At 38.7% G+C, this 21,374-nt stretch overlaps 1 protein-coding gene across 2 annotated transcripts in view; it reads right to left on the bottom strand.

Annotated features, from left to right (window-relative positions):
* Positions 1–13,579, bottom strand: part of fam49al (family with sequence similarity 49 member A, like) — a 40,173-nt gene extending 26,594 nt beyond the window's left edge. The window contains exon 1 of one of the 2 annotated variants that reach the window (XM_042012154.1): positions 13,236–13,579. The gene's annotated coding sequence lies outside the window, so the exon portion shown is untranslated. The remainder of the gene's footprint in view (positions 1–13,235) is intronic. The other variant, XM_042012157.1, reaches the window with a different exon arrangement.
* Positions 13,580–21,374: the final 7,795 nt, after the last annotated feature.

Genomic DNA, 21,374 nt, shown 5'->3' with positions numbered 1-21,374 from the left:
TACTAATATAGATCCAGCCATTTGACACATTGCTTCTGTACATATATGATGATTTCAGTTGTTTGTTTTTTATGTAGTAATTCAATTTGAGCTTTAAAAAGTCGGTAACAAAACATGTGTAGCTTAAACTCAAAACTGTGAGTTGAAAAAAATCAAAAAGCTAAACATACCAGTCTGAGAACCTAGAAGGTGATTGTTTCATTTTCATACCTCCATCTAAGCTTTTTAAGGTTATCTAATTTATTATGCATCTCACACTGTTTTACCCACCAACTGGTGTAACTATTAACACTGCTGCTGCTGCCCTTGCATCATTAAATCTTATCAGGGAAGAGTGCAGACAGAAGGAAGGCTGGATATTTGCAGAATAGTTGCCAGGGTAACACAGCCTCTCACTCTCATGGCAACGCACAGTTGGGTCTGTTATCTGTCAGGTGCACTAGAAGGATGTATTGATGAACTACTGTTTACTCGCCTCAATATGTTCAGTGTGCAGGGAACGGATTGTTCACATTTCTTTTTTCCAGGAGGTTTTCACTATCATCTTCTAATTCCTCTGCTTTGAGTTTTACTATGACTGATTCAGGGTAATCACCTAATGATTATTGATCTGTTTCCTCAGTAAAAGGGCAAAGAGTGGGCACTTACTGAAGAAGGGAGGAGAGGTCTTAATCAAAAACACCAAGGCCAGGCAGAGTTATATGTGTGGACAGAGCCGAGTTGAATGTCACTGTTTGACTGAAAGCAATCATTTTCTCTGTGCATCTCTCTTTGTTTGTTTCAATCTTTTGAACAAAATTGAATTTTCCATCATCACAAACATTTTCTTTTACCAACTCTTACAACATAAAGATTTTTTGCAGCTGTTCTTACAATTAATAAAGCATTTACCAGATCAAACTGAGTGCAGGTATCTAATTTTACTCTATCCTAAGGGCCCTTACTACACTGATGGATTCCTATTTTCAGTTCTGCTAATTAGTTGAGTTTCCATTTACTATTTGAGCTCCACGCCACCTGTTTGCTTTCTCAGCACATTTTAATTTAATCACAAACCCTGGTTTACATCTCCAATCTTCTGAAATGCATTTATATACACATTGGTTTAAGATACAGCTGCATGCACATTTATTAACTCATATTGGAGCTAATTTGGACCACTTATTTTCATCTGTCATCCATTTCTGATTAAAAAAAAGGGAGGATCTGGCCTAACTCCTTACATGAAAATGCACAGAAATATAAATAAGCTTTACTAAATTAGGTAAAATGTGCTAAAGAGGCTTAATTGAAATGGAAAAGTCAGCTGGATCATCAATCTAAAGGTATAATTTAACTTTAATATTTATTTATAGAGAGTAAATTGATTGATCTAAGCTCACCAGTTAAACATTATCCTCTAGTGTTACCATATCCCAGTAGTTTGACCTACTTACAGAGTCCAGAAGAACAATGAGACAGGTGCTCAGAGACATGACTAAGGTAAAGGAGGCTGAAAAATGACCACCGCTGTGTAATAACCACAAGCTGATGCAGCAAGATCAGGCCAAGAAATACTGTACATGAAGACAGATTTCTTTTTAAAAGCTTCTATTAACAGTTGAAATGAGAGTGAATTTCTGTGGAGCACATAGATAGGCCTGTGATTGAATCACTTCCAGTCTGGCCCCAGCAGCAGTAGTTGCATGGGTGTGCTGTCATTAAGGATGAGATAGTTGGAATTTCTTTGGGCTGAAGATGGGCTGAAAATCAAATGCCAAGCATGCTGCTAGCTTCTGGAAAATGCCTTCTGTGAAAGGAGTGAGCTGCATTTAAGAAGGCCATGATCTTTATCATAGACAAATTTGAAGTACTTCATTGCTTCACTTGCAAACAAAGCCACAAAGATGCCATATGGTGTGCTTTATTTGTCTTGGAAGTCAGTTCTCAGAGTTGGGAATAATATCACACCAGAACTGATTGTATTGCAGGTACAAGTCACTCTCTGACAAGGCTAGCATACACAAGTCAATAACAATGGATAACAATGTTTCACCCTTCATTCTGCTCATAAAAACCTCATGTGATAGCTGAACGTTGCAGTGTGTGTGAACTGGTTACATGAGACACAAAGCGACAGAAGTGCTGATTAACAACTTATTACTGCAGCTTTCACCACTTTTTATGCAAGGCAGCCATGTCTGATTTTGAGGTTGGACCTTTTGAAGACATTATAACTTTATGGAAGAACAATAAATAATGGCCTGCTCTCCTTCCTCTCCTGACTTCAGACCTACTTAGAAGTGGCACAATACAGTTCTTTGACCAACCTTTGTGAGGCTCAGGCTACTGTTTCTGTAAACGGTAGCTTTGTGCATGGAAGGTTCTCAAAAATAATTGAAAAGAGGAGTGGATATTTATTTAACTGTCATTTTGTGTTGCATGTTGGTTGCATTTTTGTTCAAATTGGGAGTAAACAGCTGAGTTGGTAAAATGTTTTTCTGTAATTAATTTACTTTATAATTATGTCCGCTAATAGATGCCTGATAACTGTTCCCACTTATACATCACCCACTGTATTTGATCAACAATAAAATTAGTCATCATAAAAGCAGTTTGCCCAGTAATTGTGTATGTAGTGTAATGAGAGGCATAAAAATGGTCCACTGGATAAATGTGTTTACAGGAGCACAAAAATGGTGGATTTGCTCCTAAATCTGATATATTATGTCTTTAAAGGCTGCAGCATCTGAATTAGCTCATTGTCAAACTCAGTTCAGTGAGTAGTGAAGTGTCTCATATATAGTGATTTTTGAAGTAGTCAAAAGTGGTCAATCAGATTCCAGGAAGACTTTGGTATTGGCACTGCACTTATGAGCTCCATCATGAATCAGTGTCATGTTAATCTAATACTGGAGTGCTCTGCAGTCTCCAGAGAGCAGACGCCGTCAGAGAAGTCTGGCCAACTGGAGGGGAGAAGCTTTAAATGTGCAAACAGCTGTTTTTTTTTTTTTTTTTTTTTTTTTTCAGCGGTGCGAGAGCTGGTTTGTATTTTGAGATAGTGGGAAAGCTGAAACTATTGAGGTAAAAAAAAAAAGTCAAAGGTCAAAAAGTCAATGTACAGAGACATCTGCTCTGTTGTGAGACACTCAGCTCATGTTACTTCACTCACGGAACAGATTCTCCCATTCTATATATTTAAAAAACAACCTATGTATGATGATTACTATCCTCCCTCCCAGTCTGGCTATTTCACTCATTTCCCACCTTTCAACTAGTTTGTCAACTTATCTCTCTTTGCACCTCTTGTTCACCCCATGCTCTTTGTTGTTGCCTCATTCATACACTCGTCCTCTCACCAGAAGCATGTTTGACCTCTTCTTCATCATTTTCTTGTGTGCCTTTTATAGGAACCGTCTGCCCTTTGTGTCTTTGTTCTCAGCATATTTGCCCTAAAGACAGAGACTAGCACAGGAGGCTGTGATGGTGTCACTGGGCCCGAATGTGACAGAAGGAGAATATGAAAATAACATCAAGTAGGCCAACTGAGCTCATTAAACCTACCATTTTGCTTGCAGGAAAGTAATATAAATGTTCTTTTTTTTTTTGAGCCAAACTAAACCACATAATGGAAACAGATATTTACATTAATAGGAAGGAGGAAGGCAAGAACAAAAGAAAATAAGAAATATGAGAGGACATGGGAGTTGTGAGTGTCAGTTACAGGAGTAAAATGGGAGGTGGCAGTGTCAGACCCAACTAGACCATCACTAAAGATTGAACGCTAATCCTACTGCCAATTTGCCTGAGGGGCCCACACACACACACACACACACACACACACACACACACACACACACACACACTCACAATTAAGCAAAAATAGACACTGCTGTCCTTTGCTGAAGTGACGAGGTAAGAAGACTAAAAGGGAAAGATGGAGGGGGCAGAGTGAAATACTGAGATGTAAATCGAAGGAGGAGGTTATGATTCTCCTCCATTGCCCCCCCTCCTTCACTCGAATTCTCAGACACACACACATGCAGCAGTCCAGAGCGGTGCATGGTGTGTCATGAAAGGGCGATTGCAAATGAGCATTGTGAGTTTGCGCTGCAAAAGCTGACAAAAAAAAAAAGACGAAATCGGCACGAGAGACTGGGTCTTATGGCATGTTTAAACTGGACCTGGATCCATTTCCATTAACCTGCCTCCATGTGATTGTTTCTCCAGTGAAATAAAGAAATGAGGCAGCAACTAGGGGGATTTCCTGGATTTATTTGCTAACAAGAGGATAGAAACTAAGTCATGGTGTCCCTACATTCAAAATTTAAAAGCAGATATTTGCATTTGTTGCATCATTTTTTTGTCAAGTGTCAAAAACAGGAGATTCTTGGTCATATCATAAGCCTTTGGTAGTGTATTTTCTTTCTTTTTTGCACCACAGAAATTAATATGTGCCTTATACTTAATGTCGCTATTAATATTTGAATACCCCAGTTTGGCTGAGGGGCATTTAAAGCCTTATAAAAGCTGAGTTGAAAAAAATGGCTGCTTTATATTCCAATTTTAATAGAACTTCTGCTGTCAGGAGATTCCTGGATGTAGAGTAAGCTCCTGCTATCTTTATTTGAGAAGTGGGATGCTGCTAATTAGCTGCTATCAAAGAGAACACAATTAGCATTTAGGGGTCTGCATGCACTCAGAGAGGGCTCCCGATGTGTGTATTACAGTTGTTGTGAATATTACTTAACCCCAAACCCCCAGCCCACCCTCTTTCTCTTTTTCCCAGAACCCCTGCTATCTGTAAACAAAGACAGGCAAGGTACAGGTCTCTACAGGCAACTGCTTTGTTCTTGTTGGCCTGCTTGTACATTGTCTTACATGGATCAAGAAAATGTATGCATATTTGTGTAGGTTAACCATATTAAATGAAGTTGAATGGGATAAACATATGTGGATTTGAATGGAGTGGGCTCTGATTGTACTGCCTGTGCAAATACCTTTACATAGTTTAAGATAGTGTATGCACCCTTCACCTACAATACAACTTAGTTCATATCATTTAAATGGATCAGGGTGTGTGGAAGTGTGCTTTTTGTATATTAGATAGTAAGTATAAATCAGAATGTGAATGCGTTCCTTTTGTCTTGCTGTTTTTATCTCCTGCTTTATGTTTGTTCACTTCATGCTTGTTTCCCTGCATACTGCAGCCTCTGTTCACTTCGTCGATACATAGTTTGCTTGTGTAGCAAAAAAAAAAAAAAAAACCAAACACTTATATGGCTGAAATTATACATTTCCAAGTATTTTAATACATCCCTAATAAAGTGCAGTGCTGCTGGTAGATTTTAGCTGCAGGCTCACAAACATCACTGCTCCAAAAGACTCACATTCATCAAGCCATTATTATAGCCATTATCTATCAATATTTCTCATTGGAAAGTTTTATTTTTGACTAATTAGCTTTCAGGGATCTCTTTATAGCGCCGGTGTCAAACTTGAGGTTTCAAATTAGCAGCTTACAACACAGTAACTTCGTTGTCTGTTTATTAACATGTGCAAGGATGGCCATGATGTCCCTCCTAACACATATTTCCAAGCTTCTTTTAGAGAGTACAGACCAGCAAAATAACAAGATGAGGTTGATTCAATAAGTCAGCAATGTTCATTAAACTACTTCCTGTGCTGATGCTCAGTTTATCATAATGCACCATAAAGGAGAGTAAGAACAGTAGAGCTAAATTTCACCCTATTTCCTTGTGACACAAAGTAGTAAAGTGTGCCTGACTTCTGAATCTTTGTACACAGCTTAATTTTCACTAATTCCCATAGATCTGCTATTCCCTGGTGACTGTTTAAACAGCTATTAAAGAGACTGGGCTAAAAAGAAACTTTTTTAGGTGAAACAAATTGTTTTTTGTAACCAGAGACAGAAAAAAGTGGAAGGAAAATGGAAGGGACAAGGTGGATGAAGCTGCAGCGCAGTGATTGCTGTAAGCTGACTTATGAGGGGAAGTTTAACAGCGTCAAAGCAGCCAATGTATCAGCTTCTCAGCTGAGTGAAAATTAAGTTGACACATCATGTAGATCTGAATAAAGAAAAGAACAAACTGAAACTATATTTTGCAGCTCACAGTTAAACATTATTCAATGTCATTTTTTGTATATTAGACTGTGATAACTGTTCTATGCGCTGTAGTTGCTTTGAGTAGGACAACTATATGCAGTCCTACACAAATATATTTCATTATATATCGTGTTTAACTGGGGCAATGGATGTGTGTCAATCTGCAGGCTGCAGCTCATAACCAGACAGAAGGAGATGACTTCTGACCCCAGTATAACCCAGGGTCTGTATTCAGCTCTGTGCATCGAGGTTTACCGGGGAGAACCGACGTGTCCTTGACAGAGCCAAAGCTCCGTCACACTGTGCTGCAGTGTGTCTCACATGGCAAAGGATGCAGTGTTACACTAGTCCCGGGGAGGGGCAGAAAAGCAGGAAATTAGCTTCTCTGTAAGGTACGGGGCTGAAGCTGATGCAGAGAAAAAAAGAAATGATGAAACAGGATGAGAACGGACTGAAAAGATGGTTGATTTGGGACATTGAAGTGAGTCCCTGGTGTGAACGTATGGGATCATGGCTGTTTTTCTGGTTTATTTCTGTCAGATGAGATATTTCTGATAGGTGTGTTTCTCTATTTTTTTTATGTTTGATTAAAAAAATATGGGAATGCACAGTAAATACGACCTTACAGACTCCAGCTGACCTCATTAATGTGTGTCTGAGTGGTTATGTGCACAGTAAATAAAAAAAAATAAAAAATACAGTGTATTGCATTCTAACAAGCCTGATCAAACACAACATAAAAGCACAGTTGCCGGCATCTTGGTATGCCCATGGCAGATCTGGCATACATACACGAAAACACACATGCACTCATTTTTCTATCTTTGTAGAGTTCCACTATTTATTGAATACATTTCCAAGCGATTCAGCCCAACTTTTATCCTAATTTTCACCTGATTCTAACGAAGACCCTGATCATGAAAAACCCCTTTAAACAACGAGGTCCACATTTTTAATAGGCACCTCGTTTTGAACAACATGAATCTATAATAAACAGCAACCACGCTGCAACACATGAAAACATATTGTTAAAACTGGGAATTGATGTTTGCTGAGCTCATTAGTTAATACTGCTACACCTGTCAAACTATTTGTTTCTCATGTCACTTCTGGGGTTTCTAATGATAACAAAAGCTTCAGAGCATCACCAGCTGATAGAAAACAGCCACAAAGGATGTCAAATAGGCACTTCCAAACCACTTGATATATTAGTTGCAAGTTGATTAATCATGCAGAGTGCATGGATGGAAAGCATTTTATACTCCAAAAACTGGTCATTAGATGTACTGTGGGAGAATACAGTATGAAAAGGGAAAATAGGAAAATTAGCCAGCTATGGAGTCAAATTTCTGTTCTGTTAGTGGCTTAATTATCAGAAGAAAGCTGCTACTGTCAGTGCAAACATAAACTCTTTAGTAAAGGGTAAGTTGTAAGGAAACTAGCTTAAAGGAGGAGCGGACTGCTGGAGGATTAATTTCTCCTAACCCATGCCAGCCTTTAATCAGGTGCCAGTTCTGATTTCTTCTCACCTAAATCTGCAGCTCCTTGTGGTAACTTACTTTGTTAATGAAATTCCACTCTAGCTGCAGGGTTCTGTATGTTCACAATGAGCCTCAGTAACACATTAGGATAGTTGGAGCTGTTGCTAAGAAGATAATTTATCTCGTCCCTCACTGAACACTAATTGCAGCGCAGTATTGTTTCCTCTCCTCCCCGCTCTACCCTCATCATCCTCCCAGCAGCTTGGATTGGCTTCACCTTATCTTAATTGGGAATATCGTTAATATGGCCAGAGCACAAGTTTGTGAGTTTAATGTTACTGGACGGCAGTTGATCTCATTGAAAGACAGCAGGCCATTATAGTGTCCTCGGTGAGCAGATCTAAAGTAATCTGATTACATCCAGAAATTCCCCCTCTTCTTGTTCGCTGTCAAAGAGATAGTCTGACAATTCAAGTCGAGTCTGGTTAGAGGCAGGAGAGGATTTGCTGTGGACCGTTTCCGTGTCTTACTGGATGCGATGGCACACTTTTAAAAAACCTCAGTACGCCACCCTTAACAAGGACGATAACAGAGTTTAATAAGTCTTTAGTTTCCACAAGTGCCACCCAGCATTTAGAGTTTGGCCATATCATTGAAGTCATCAGATCTTGGCTCCTCTTGTCGCCTCAGTTTATTTCCAGACTTATTCTGTAGGTTGCTTCAAAGATATCTGTTGTATTCATGAATCTTTCATTTCAGAACATGTTGAACTATGAGCCTATTTTGTCTTTGAATGTGTGAAACTGAGAATTGGATCAGTTTATGCTCTGTTAAAATCATCCTTTGATCCCTTATGTGCTAAACCAACAAAAATAATCAGCAACCAACCAACATGGAAGCTGTTACGTCCATAACAAGTTGCTCATTATTCTCATAACTGCTTTCTATCTCTAGCAAACACAAAATGTGATTTCAAAATCACTGTCATGGATAATTAACATCATGTCAATGTGTTCTCAGCTTGTTAATATTAAGGTTGTGTGTTTCACTCAATTTGTCCATAATGCATCTCCTAATTGCAGCATTGCTGGTAGTGGTCTCTTTGGAGCAGTTTGTCTTCAGAATTCCAAACATGCCAAGCATCTAACACACCCCAAGATACAGATCCACTAATGTGCATGGAGAATCAGGTCTGCAAACAAGTATGTGCTTAACAACAGACTGACAATGAAGTGGATGTCTCCACAGAGCCTCCCTCTGATAACACGTGTCTCATGATCCTTTCCAGAGTCTGTACTTGAGGGCGTGCAATATGAATCACCTCTGTTGATGTTAGAATGAGGGTCAGAGAATATACAATAGTAATTTACCATCTTTGTGCAAGCAAATTCTCCAACAAGAACCAAACTACCACTTTACGATTTCTCAGTTTGTTGGAGCAAATTACCTCACCTTATTTCACCCCATAGGGCAGAATCTGCAGCTGAGTTTCCACTTCTGCAACAAAAACAAATGTTGCAGTCCACATCTGAAAAATGTGAGCTCATAATGTTTCCCTGGACTGTTGTTTTTCTTTTGTTTGCTTTGTCCTTTTTTTTAGGGAATCGTTCACATGACAAAATGGGAGTACTGATACAGAAACATGAAAATGCATTAACCATGGCCATGCAGATTCTTGCAAAGGTATAACCATGCATTTCACAGCATTTATAGTATACCAGCAATTTCATGCATGACTTGGATCAGTGCTACAAAGGTCAGTGAATAATCTTCTTCTACCCTTATGAGAGCATTTGTGGCTAAATAAACATGTAACAGAGGAAAAGAAGAGGACTTTATCATGGAGGAACACATAGAGATCGATGATGTCGATGTGTAAAAAGCCAAAGCTGTATCAGTAGAAAACAGAATAAATAAAACACATTAATTGTTAAATGATTGAGCCTTATTGTCAAACTGCAATGTTTTGATCTAGACTTGTGTAGTTTATTTCACATTAATCTGTCATGAAACATGGTTAAATTTGGAGAAAATGTTGGGTATATCTATTCCAAAACATCTCTTGTTTCATTACATTAGCACAAGTAGATTTCAATAACTTAATTTTACTTTACATCAGTATGAAATTGTGCTATCAAGTTTCATTAAAGCAAAAAAACTTTCTTAACTTTCTTTTTAAATCAAAGCACTTTTTTCTGGTCCTTTGAAGATAATTTACATTTAGATATTTTTAAAGTATGCTTACAGAAATGATTGTAGAAGACTAATGTCTGAGGCTTGCCTTTCTCCCTGCCAGTCGTTAACCAGCATCATATTTACAGGCATATTTCTATTGATTTTTCCAATTACATCTTGTCAGGAGTGTTACTAAGAATATTTATAAAAATATAATGTTAGTGTCTAAAAGTCATGTGCCTAAATCAATATAGGTTGTCTCCCACGTTCCTATTTCATCCCCAGTGAGTCCTCTGGCTTAAGAACTACTGTACATAAAGCCTCGAGCATCCTGTTCCTGGACCCGCCCTCTTTCTGTGCCCTCTACCGCTCCACTCTGTGCCCCTTTAACAGGATCATCTAAGCTCTGAGGAAATAATCCCTAATTCCTGCCAACAATGGATTAAAAACCAGAAGATTACCAGTTGGAGACGGATCACATTTAAAAGTCATGATTTTTTTTTTTTTTTTCCTGGCCCTGCTCACATTGCTAGCCTAGAACCCTACCCCAAAAACCCTGAATTCAGGTGAAACATCAGCACCTATGTGTAAGAGTTCAAGCAACAGAAGTTTGAATGACAGATGTTGCTGCTGGACAGATGCAAATGAAGAAGATTAGACGTACTAATAAATTAGGAATTGTCAGGGCTTTTTGAGGAAACCTGTTGGGCCACATGGATAAACATATGGATGATGCTGTATTTAATTATGGGATTGCAGGCAGCTATACACACATGAGCGAAGGTCTGCCTTTTTAGAAATGGAGCAAACATTAATTTTTGAATTTTGCATTTTTCTATATACATTAACTAGGCATGTATAGTATAGTTTGGAGTTCATTCAGAAATATTTGGTCTTATAAGCTGCTCCAATGAAAGGAAATGTTCTGAGAAAAACATGTATAGTGACAGCTGGGGTTTTTGCTGCAACTTCAGGCTGGATATGATCACACATCATTACACCTGATGGACTGTGTTGACAGAGCTTTTAAGGATGTGAGAAACAGTGACAAATACCCCTAATGTTTGCCTTCTTTCCCCCTGCTAACCTTACTTTGCCCTGTTTTCTATTCCCACTCCGTCAGCGTGCATTAACAGGCATGCCAGAGCTGTGAGACTGCACACCTAACTACTGTGAATTACACATCTTTACAGGAAGCTGTGAACCTGAGGCAATCACGGTGATAATTTGAATGAGCAGTACAAGTGAGGAGTAAAGATATAACACTTAAGGTGATGCACTTTGTGCAGAAATGAAAGGTAGCTTCCTCCAGAGTGACACCCTACCCCCGTTTCTGCCTTCATGCCCTATCAAACCTGATCACCCTGACACATGGTAAAACAAGCTAATAAGATGCCTCACCTCAAATCGTTACAGGAAGTGGGACAGAAAATGCTAATCCCGCTGCAAGACAGCAGGAGAGTATGAACGAGCAGGGCCACATGCTTTCAGCATCATTTTGCAGAGAGCAATTAGACTTCATGAGGGAGAAAGAAGTGACAGAGAACGTTGACTTGATCAGGACTGATGCAAGGAGAGGATTATTGAAAGCAGGAATTAATTACATAATGAAGTAATGACAGAGAGGTGGGATGAACGTGCGGAAAGGACATGGAGATCTCTACTGACAGGGAAGAAAAAGAAAAAAGGAGGGGGAACGTGAGACAAAGAATGACAGCGAAGGAGTGAGGAGAGTGGAGGAAATGTAGACAGGCATGTTTCTATGGGCGCTCAGGAAAGATTTGGGGTAAGAGAATCTTGCATCATCACGGCAAGCCAATGAAAAGGCTCCGTTAAAATGTTCAAAGGGAGTGTCCTAGCAACAGCAGAGTAAATACCATAGCAGTGACACTTTAATCTCAGACTGGGGAAAAAAAAATTCTATATATACACATACACACATTTAGATTAACACACTTTCATGCTTTATTTACAGACACTTGCAACTATTCAGATATTCTCATTAATTAAAAATAATTAACAACGTGTGTGTATGTATTCACACATATTTATATTTATTACCACATCTGTTTAGATTTACCATATGTATATAGATATGATTATATACTTCCTTATTGTGAGCATATGCATAAAGAACGTACATGTATCTTGAAACAAATACACTGTACATTGTGTGACTTGCATTCTGTGTTTCAAATTAAATCCAAATGACAGCATAATGTGTGTGTGCGTGTAAAGAGAGTGTCTGCATGGCTGTAAAATCATCTGTTAATCTAGATTATCATGGATTATCACGGGTTATAACCACAGTCAGCAGATTACAGGTACAGATAGACATCAGAACTTTCACTCATCCTGTCAGTTTCTGCATCCCCTCCAATCTCCTAATGCCAACACAACACACTTTTATACACATTTCACATTTCATCCCTGCTTTCTCTTTCTGTATTTCTATTTAGCCATAGCAACCCCCTTCTCTCTCTTTCTCTCTCTTTCTGTCTCTCTGACCCCCCACACAAAGAAGACCTGCAGAGTCACATGGCAGCACAGTAGGTTGCTTCACCCTTTTCGGTTCCTCTTTTTTCTCAACATATTTTCTTGTTTTTTCACATCTGAAAGAACAAAATTCCTCTAAAGCCTTAGCCCCTCATTCATTTGTCCTTCCATTCAGTTTTTTCCCCCTACCCACCCCCCTCTCTTCCTTCCCTCCTCCCTGTTTTCCACCCCAGTCGCAAAACACCCACCCCTTCTGATGGGCACAACAATCTGGGGCTATTGTTTTTAGCAGGCTGTTTGCCGAAACAACTTGCGCTAGCTCACACCTCAAACATCCTCATCGCTGTGTAAAACTGAACGCCTTTTGTGCTCATGTCAACCGTTTCTGATACAATGTGTGCGTGCAGTACCGGATCTAGAAAAGCGAGGAAGTGTGCTTGACATGCATTTTATCAATGTGCATCAATGTGATATATGATGCATGTGATGTGATGGTTCTAGGTCACATATGTCCTGTGACCAAACCACCATCCATCACCCAAAATGTCCTCACATTATTACACATCATCAGCGGACTTCATGTTCTCCGTACTGATTTGAACTATCGATCCTCGCTAAAGCAAGGATATGTGTGTGGTGTGTTTTTGTGGCTGTGACAGTGAACGTTCTGCTTTGGCTAAGCACTGCAGTGAAAATAGACAAGACCTGGCCAAACAGCCACACAGGGGTTAAATTCAATGCACATCCTCCCTGCCTACCCCTGAGATCATGACCTACCCTTTCACATTCATCCCTTCTAACAACATTTACTGTACACACCAGACACCTGCCAACCTCCAATAAGAGTCTGACCCACATCCACGCTCCTCAACCTCCTTCACCAGCTCTTCATCCTCTCTTTTACTGTTGGTGCAGGGTGGGACAAGCAGGCTCCTTCCTGTTATCATTGCTATCAAAGAGAAAAGATATCAGCTTACCGGCTGGGCATGCGGGACAGGAGGATGATGCCTCTGACTCGGCTCTTCCTTCCTTCTCTCTGGACCAGGGCGAAACAGAGATGGATGCGAGGAACAAAAGAGAAGGACAGGAATAACAAAACACAAACACAGGCAGCCAAATGAAGCAAGAGAGGGAAGAGATGATACTAAAATAAAGGGCAGGGGGAAAGTCCTTGTGTTGCTTTTCTTTATGTTCCTCTGTGAGGATCCTTTATCCTTGTGAGCCAGAGGGCTGTGGATTCACCTAAACACTGAGCACACGCACTGCCTCACGCCACACAGCCCTCCCTCTTCCTCTCTCTATCTCTGCACTAAAGACAGCAGCTGTTGGTCTATGAGAAATAGAACGCTCTGTCCCCCCTTCTCCCTCTCTTCTTCTCCTCCTACCTCTCTCACTCACAAAGACCCCCATCACACACACATTCAGCATGCCCTCACAACACCCCCTCCCCCTTTGACTAACAGCTCCCACTAGCCTGCTGGCAATAAGAGGAGGGGGCACAACTCTGTATGTGTGTGTGTGTGTGTGTGTGTGTGTGTGTGTGTGTGTGTGTGTGCTATCTTGTGTTTTTATGAGTGTGTGTAGAGTTGTATTGTGTTTGACAGAGTGACTTTATCTGTCCGCACAGTGTTGAACTGAATTGTGGTGAGTAGAGATGTGCATCAGGGTATTTTTGTAAACTGTGTGGGTGATTGCTGAGCATCATTTGATTGTGTGCTGCAGAAGGGAAAGAAATTCACATTATTTGTGGTAATGTGAGTGTAAGGGTGTATGTGTTTACTGTTAGGCTGTAAAGAGAAACTAGAAGCAAATGTGAGCAGGTATGTGTGAAACCTTGCACTTGATGTGTTTATTAGTGAGACTGTGTGTGTACTCCATCTGTTCTTATCTTTTAGGAAGAATTCTGGATGTTGACATCACCCATTGGGGACCCTATCAGGGTCACAGCCTAGACAAAAGGGCAACTTTCAATGAACCATGGCTAAGTTTTCACTCTTTATGTGTATAAGTGTGTGTATGGGGGAACAGAATGTCCATTGTCTACTGGTCTTGTACCCAAACCAGGGCTGATGGCAGCCCACCCGGGGGGCTGGAACAGAGCAGAAGGGCTGAAGACCAAATGCTGTTCTGCAATACTTCACCACAGTTTATTATGATGCCAAAGTTACTGCCATAGGGTGGCTACACAGACTTTGTGTCCTTTTATAGTTGGGTCATGGGAGGGACTTAGTAAGGGGAAGAGTCCAGCTGATTAACTCTTACCACTGTTGCCATTGTTGATATTTAATCAGGCTAATGGATCAAACAGGACATTTGTCATCTTGCAATCAAATACTGTAAGACTTTAAAGTGGTTTTGTAACCTTAACTCTCAACAACCTCTCATGAAGGAAAAAGAAAATTCAGGGTGTGAACTCACATAAACTAATCTGACAAAATGGCATTCAACATCTGTCAGACTGCGTCTGAAGTAAGTTGAGCTAACTGTAATTTTTTCATTCATGTGGAATTTTACTGTGTAACTAAACTACATACCAAACATGCCTGTAGTAAATTATATCACAAATTAGCATCTAAATTGTCACTAGATAACATGCTAACAATGTCAGCTAGCTCTGTGCTAGCTCTGTTGCTTTACATGTAGCTTAATGACATGCTTAAAACAACAGCTAACTCTGTGCTTTCTGCTGAGGCTAAATGTAAAGCACAGAAACAGTTAAATGCCCAACAACACAAAGGCCTATAGCTCTTCCTGTTTTTGTGGTTGTATCTGTGAAGTGAATCTTCTAATGGCTACTTTCAGATCACCAAACATTGTCCCACATTGCTTAACAGACATCACATAGTGTGATTGTAATCACATGCAAGCATTTGGCACAACTTCTTTCTTACCTCATCTTCCCTGTAATAGCAGGCTACTGTCAACACTTCAGCAATAACTAGTGTTAGACTCGACTGGCAAGCTTTCAAAACTAGGCTGAATTAATTGCAGAACTCAATGTTCTAGCAATCAACTGGGATATCTCCATAACAGAAGATGATACACACAGAAACATGGTGCTTATAATGATAGAAAAGTCTGCCATAGGACTATAGAGCTGGTGTGAGACTCAAATATACAACTCTATTGATATGTGGTTAGCACTACTTCCCACTTCTTAAATATAGCACGACCTCCTTTGAGTGAATTTAATCCCATGCAACATCACTGGAGAAAAAAGGAGAGAAAAAAAAGCAGTATTTAACTGTTAAAACAAACAATAGGTTTGCATTCAGTTTAAGAGTAGGTATCTTCTGTTGCTTTACTTAAAAATGGACAGTTTGGACTTAAATCTGTTGAAGCCACTCTAATGTATAATTTTGCTAAAGACTCTAACATAGATTAAGATAATTTTTGATTCAGACTTTGGCACATTTTCAAACAATCATATGCTCCAGTTTCACAGTTACACCAAGCAACAACACCCCCCTACTCAAATATTCACAGAACCAGATGTTTTCTTTGAGACAAAAAGAAAAAAAAAGTTGGGGCAGTTTTGTCTGTTTTCTGTTAATAAACACTGTCTTTTATTTTTATTAGTTTTTTTATTTCATTTAATACTTCATTAAGTATCCATCCAGTGAAATTTAGTTCTGAATGGTGTTAAGGCAAGACTCATGTCACTGTGTGTGTGTGTGGGTGTGGGTGGGTGTGGGTGTGGGTGGGTGAGTGGGTGAGTGTGTGCATTTATAGCAAATTCTCCAGCACATACAGCAAACTTCATCTAAGACACACGATCATCATCTGATGTATGAACATAGAATAGATTAAAAAAGAAAAAAAATGAATCTCTGCAGTGAAGCAAAATGAATAACTTGTATCCACGGATACTGAGGGAGGATGATTTGCATAAGCTTCAGGGGAAAGATTGTCAGTGTATACAGTTCTTTGGTGTGTAAACCTTAAGGACAATTGCTAAGTCTATTTAATTGCTTGAACGTTTTGTTTTAAATAAGACTCAGACTTTAACTGTCCATTAAATTCACATCTGCTGTGGATTTCAAACCATTTTTAGTTTGTTCCATTTCCTTGATTTTGAAGCTCACAGAAAGGACAAACTGATTTTTTCTTTCTTTTTTTCTTTCTTTCTTTCTTTCTTTCTTTTTTTCCTTGGCCTGTAATGTCGCCAAGTACAAGAGGTCTATTTAGCTAAAATATTAATACCTGAGCATTATTGTCAGCCAACATAAGGTGGAACACCTTGGATTATTCATAGTGTCTGTTACTTTTTAGGTCAGGTTTTTCTTGCATGCTTTCCATTGCATGAATGGAAGAGACTGTCTGTGATGTGCAAGCATGTCCTTAGATGAGTTCAGTTTCTATAAAGGCTTGCTTTAAGAATTATGAGGACATGTAAAGTTCAGTTCTGGTAATCAGGTGAAACAATGATAAAAGGAAATCAGAGGTGGGCAGCATTTTATTTTATTTTATTTTATTTTATTTTTATTGAAATGCCACAATGCAAACCCAAAAAGAACTGGGGGATTCAATGATAAATAATAATGAACAGGTGTTTATAACTATTAAAATCAATAGTAAATTTAGCCACCAAAATATGGTGGATAAGATTGTCCAATAAGAAAAGTAAGTAAAACTTTATTTATATAGCACCTTTCAAATCAAGATATAAAATCACAAAGTGCTTCACAAGACCAAACAAAGCATAAAATCAAGAGAAATGAATAAAAAGATTTATTTTAAGTGGCTTTTAAAATGGACCACAGAGTCCATCAATCTCAAGTCCAAAGGAAGAGAGTTCTAAAGTCTGGGGGCCGCTGAACAGAAAGCTCTGTCTCCTTTTGTTTTCAGCTTATCATTGGGCACCATTGGCAGGCCCTGGTCACAGGACCTTGGGGACCTGCCAAAGAAATATAGGTGCAGAAGCTCTGTGATATAACCTGGTGCCTGTCCGTGAAGAGCTCACCAAGTCAGTAAATTAAATATGAAATTCCACTCTGAAATATTTCTCAGATGATAAAAAAAAAACAGGTACAAACCAGAGACTTGATATCTGCACCCCAAGTAAAACCAGAATCAAATGTTATGCCAAGGTTCTTAACAGAGGATTTTGCCAATGAACCAAGAGGTCCACTGTTTAGGCACTTTAACTAACTGTGGAATTTAGACATTTCACTTGGGTGAAACGAGGTGTATAATTGAATCTAATCTGCATAGCAGTGATAAGAGATGTTTTTAAAGATTGACAGAATGTGCCCAAGTGGGAGCAAATACAATAAAAAAGAGCAGAGGCCCCAAAACAGAGCTTCTCAGTCCCACCAAAAGGGACAGAATAAGGGGAAGATCTGTACTTAAAAGTAACTAAAAAATCAATCTGTCAGATGGGTATGAAGTGAGCCAGTCCAAGGCAGATCTTGATAGACCAACCCAAGCAGAATGTGATGGTCAACTGTATGGAAAGCTGAGGTAAAGTCCAACATAAGCTGTACATATAAACATTAGAACAACTTTTTTGCAAAAAACAAAAACAAAAAAAACAGTTGACCTTTAGAGGAAGCAAACCTCATGCTGATTCTTTACCCAAGCTGTATAAAAGAAATGAATGACCAGATGGAGGTTTGCTTAGAACCAGTTTGATGGTGTAACAAACTTGTTTTTGTTTAGTGCTGTGGGTACGTCAACAACGCAGAGAATGATCCAGTGAGCCTAATCACTGTTGAAAAGTGGTATAATTTCAACCAAACCACAAACCTAGATTAACTTTTTTTTAAACTTTACCACATAAATTTAATATCTGAAGCTAAACTACTAGTTTCAGCACCTTACCAGAAGATAGTTTCACCCTAAGTAGTTTTTAGGTATAAATCAAACCAACTTTTACCACTTAAACATTTGTTGCCTAAACCTAACTAAGTGGTTTTGATGTCTAAACTTAACCAAACAATGAGAGAAACTGAAAGACAACAGTGAGCAATTAGGAAAGAGAAAACAAGGAATCTGGTCTCATTCTAAATCCTTTGACATTCTCCAATACCACCAACTAACTCCCACTCTGGAAAGTTGTTGCTTGTTGTTCTTTTGCTCTAAGCATCTGATATAGAGTGGCAAGAGAATAAAGATTTCTTAATTATTGTTCACAACCTTTTATTAGTCAAGCTGAAGGACATATATTGAATGAATGAAACTGTAAATATAAGCAGAGATAAGAGAGCAGAACTGCTGTCTTCAGTCCTCTGTGGCACCAGGTACCACAGAGGATAGAATTCCTGGTCTTTACCTAGAACATGCAACTCACCCAGCAGATCATTATGCATGTTGGCTATTTGTTGATCGTCTCAGTGCCTATCAATGGATGTTCAAATACAGTTGCTTCAGCATCCACTTGCTTTGGAGTTACAACAAATTTGGCCTATAATAAACAAATAATAGGACAGGAACCAAAAAGAATATATCAGTGACTCCATCTTGAGGCTTTTGAGCTCTAAAAGTGATAGAGACCCGTTTAATGTTGGTTGGTCGCTGTTTTGTTTATCTTATGCACACATGAGGATGCACATAAACACACCAGTGGATGATCAGAGAATCATTTCTGCTGAATTTATAAGAAAGAAAGCATATCATGTTTGTTGCAGCTCAAGGATAAGTGAGTCACACTAAACTGTAAACACAATGTAAACATAACTTTTGCATGGCTAAGAAATGTCAGTCTGAAGTAACATGGTCAGACTGCACACAAGCATGTAGAAATGTATAATTATAAGAACACACCATCTGCTTGACAATGTGATGAGACGTCTAAATGTGTTTGATTTTGAAAATTCATTTTAGGTTGGTGCAGATTATTCAAACACTGCCTCTGGCTATGAGTGAAGACCAGCTTATGCTTGCCCCTTTAAGAGATAGCTAGAATAATTCAATACAATTCAATTCAGCTTAATTTGTATTGCATGCACATGCACAAAGGAGCATTCTGGGAAACCCTCAAGGGAGCAGGGATTCCCACAAGGCTGTTCACCTCTATTAACAACAAATTAGAGATAACAGAAATCTCGAAATAGAAATAAGAAAATAAAACCAATATTTTATGAAGTATCTCTTCCTCTAACCTCATGTACTTAAATTAAATTAAGTTTGCAAAAGTTAAACCCTTTTTGATAATTGTACTCAATCACTGAAATTAACAAAAACTTAATTTGTTTAAAGCAGCGAGTTTGCTTACAAATTTTAATTAGGGCCAAATAGTACAGGTGCTAACCAAGTAGGAGTTTATCTAGACCAGGGGTAGCCAACGTTGGTCCTCGAGGGCACCAATCCGGCAGGTTTTCCAGATTTCCCTGCTCCAGCACACCTGACTCAAATTAAATAGATCCAACAGCCTATAAGGATCTCCACAATGACTCGTTAGTTTAAGTCAGGTGTGTTGGGGCACGGAAATCTGGAAAACCTGCCGGATTGGTGCCCTCGAGGACCAACGTTGGCTACCCCTGATCTAGACATTTTCAGATGATTGGAAATAAATGAAAAAAATTTAATGTATGCGGAACTCTGATAAAATTGATGCAAGTTTAATTGGTTAAAGTTATAACAAGCAGCTTATTAGACGAATAGTTACCAAGGATCCATACTTACACCATCTACATGTGTTTTGGCACGCTCAGAATTAACCTGAAAGCTGCCTAAAAACAATATGTGACCTGGTGAGTGGAAACGAAGTGGGTGAAAGGGCTCGTTAAGGAGTGTTGTTTCTAAATATTTACCTCAACTTGTGCCCCCCACATTGTTTCACTGCAAAGGTGTCTCATTCAAGTGTTAGAATTGTTAAAGTGAGCATCCAGTTATCATAAACACGTCAGTGATTTGATGAATTATGCTGTAGCCTGAATTACTCACTGAATGAATTAATTAAATAAGCTTTAGTGGTATGGCATCATGATATTGGGAATACATTTTTATCGTTGTATCTTTGAAGTAGACATTTGGGATCTTGCAGGTCCTTTAATATTTACATTTGTCAAAAACTAAGTCAGACTTAATATTAGCCAAACCCAATAAATTTTACAACAACAACTATAACAATAAAACTTTATTTATAAATCCCTTTTCTAAACAATGATACAAATTGCTTAACATGGCATTTGAGAATTAACTCTGTTCCTACTTTTTAAGTCTCTTCTCAAAATGTCATACCCATAATTAAATGAGAACATTTCTGGAACCAACTTATTTGAATACTATTGGAGTTGTAGTAACGGGGACAATTGTGAGATTTGTTGACATGTATTATATGTGTTATTGGTGAAGAATAAAAGTTGATGGCACGTAGTACAAATGAAAAAAGCTTCAGACTAGAATAAAAAAACAAACACTTTTAGGGTGAATATGAGTATCCCTTTGGAATGATGTAGTTGCAGCTCTATCATATCGTAGTACAATATGTGAGACCAACTCTGATAAAGTCTAGAAAGTGAAGCAGAACAGAATTAGAGAGGTTTTAGTTCAGATAGGTTAGGCTAGGTCTCAAAAATTGCTATTCTGGCACAGCTTGGGAACCATCTGTTCTCAAAATCCCCCACCTGGGCAACATCCGGTTTTAATGGGTTAAAATCAAGTAAAACCACTTGAGACAACAACCATAATAAGTATATTGAAATTTTAGGGCAGCTTTCCGTTCAATAAATAAATAAAATCATAAAATTAAAAAGGCTATCTGATGAAGGTCACAGTAATTATAATGGCGCCCCAAGAAAAGAGGAGACAGGAAAGCCAGGTTAGCAGTGATAGAATATATTTGTCAGACAACACCAAGAGGCTCTCTTAAAAAGGAACATTTAAGAGGGGATTTAAAGTGTGTGCAGGTTTCTTATGGAACTGTGATTTGGGGATAGTTAGAAGGACACTATTTGTGGGTCTCAGTGGTTCAAAAGGCACAAACCAGGTCAGTAATTCCTCAGGAAGGAGCCCTCACTGATACCTGAGTGCAAGGTGTTAAGGCGAGACTAGACAAAAAGAAGTTTAACATTTTTAAATCAGTACTTTTTGGATTGTGTCATTTTAAAACTGTTTTTAAACATGCATACAGTAGGCTATGATTCCTATATAGGAATGAAATTGTTATAAAA

This window comes from Melanotaenia boesemani, chromosome 17 (genome assembly GCF_017639745.1).
Source record: "Melanotaenia boesemani isolate fMelBoe1 chromosome 17, fMelBoe1.pri, whole genome shotgun sequence".
NCBI classification, from domain to species: Eukaryota; Metazoa; Chordata; class Actinopteri; order Atheriniformes; family Melanotaeniidae; genus Melanotaenia; species Melanotaenia boesemani.
Note: the sequence above shows the minus strand (reverse complement) of the source record. Positions and strands in the feature narration are given on the sequence as shown.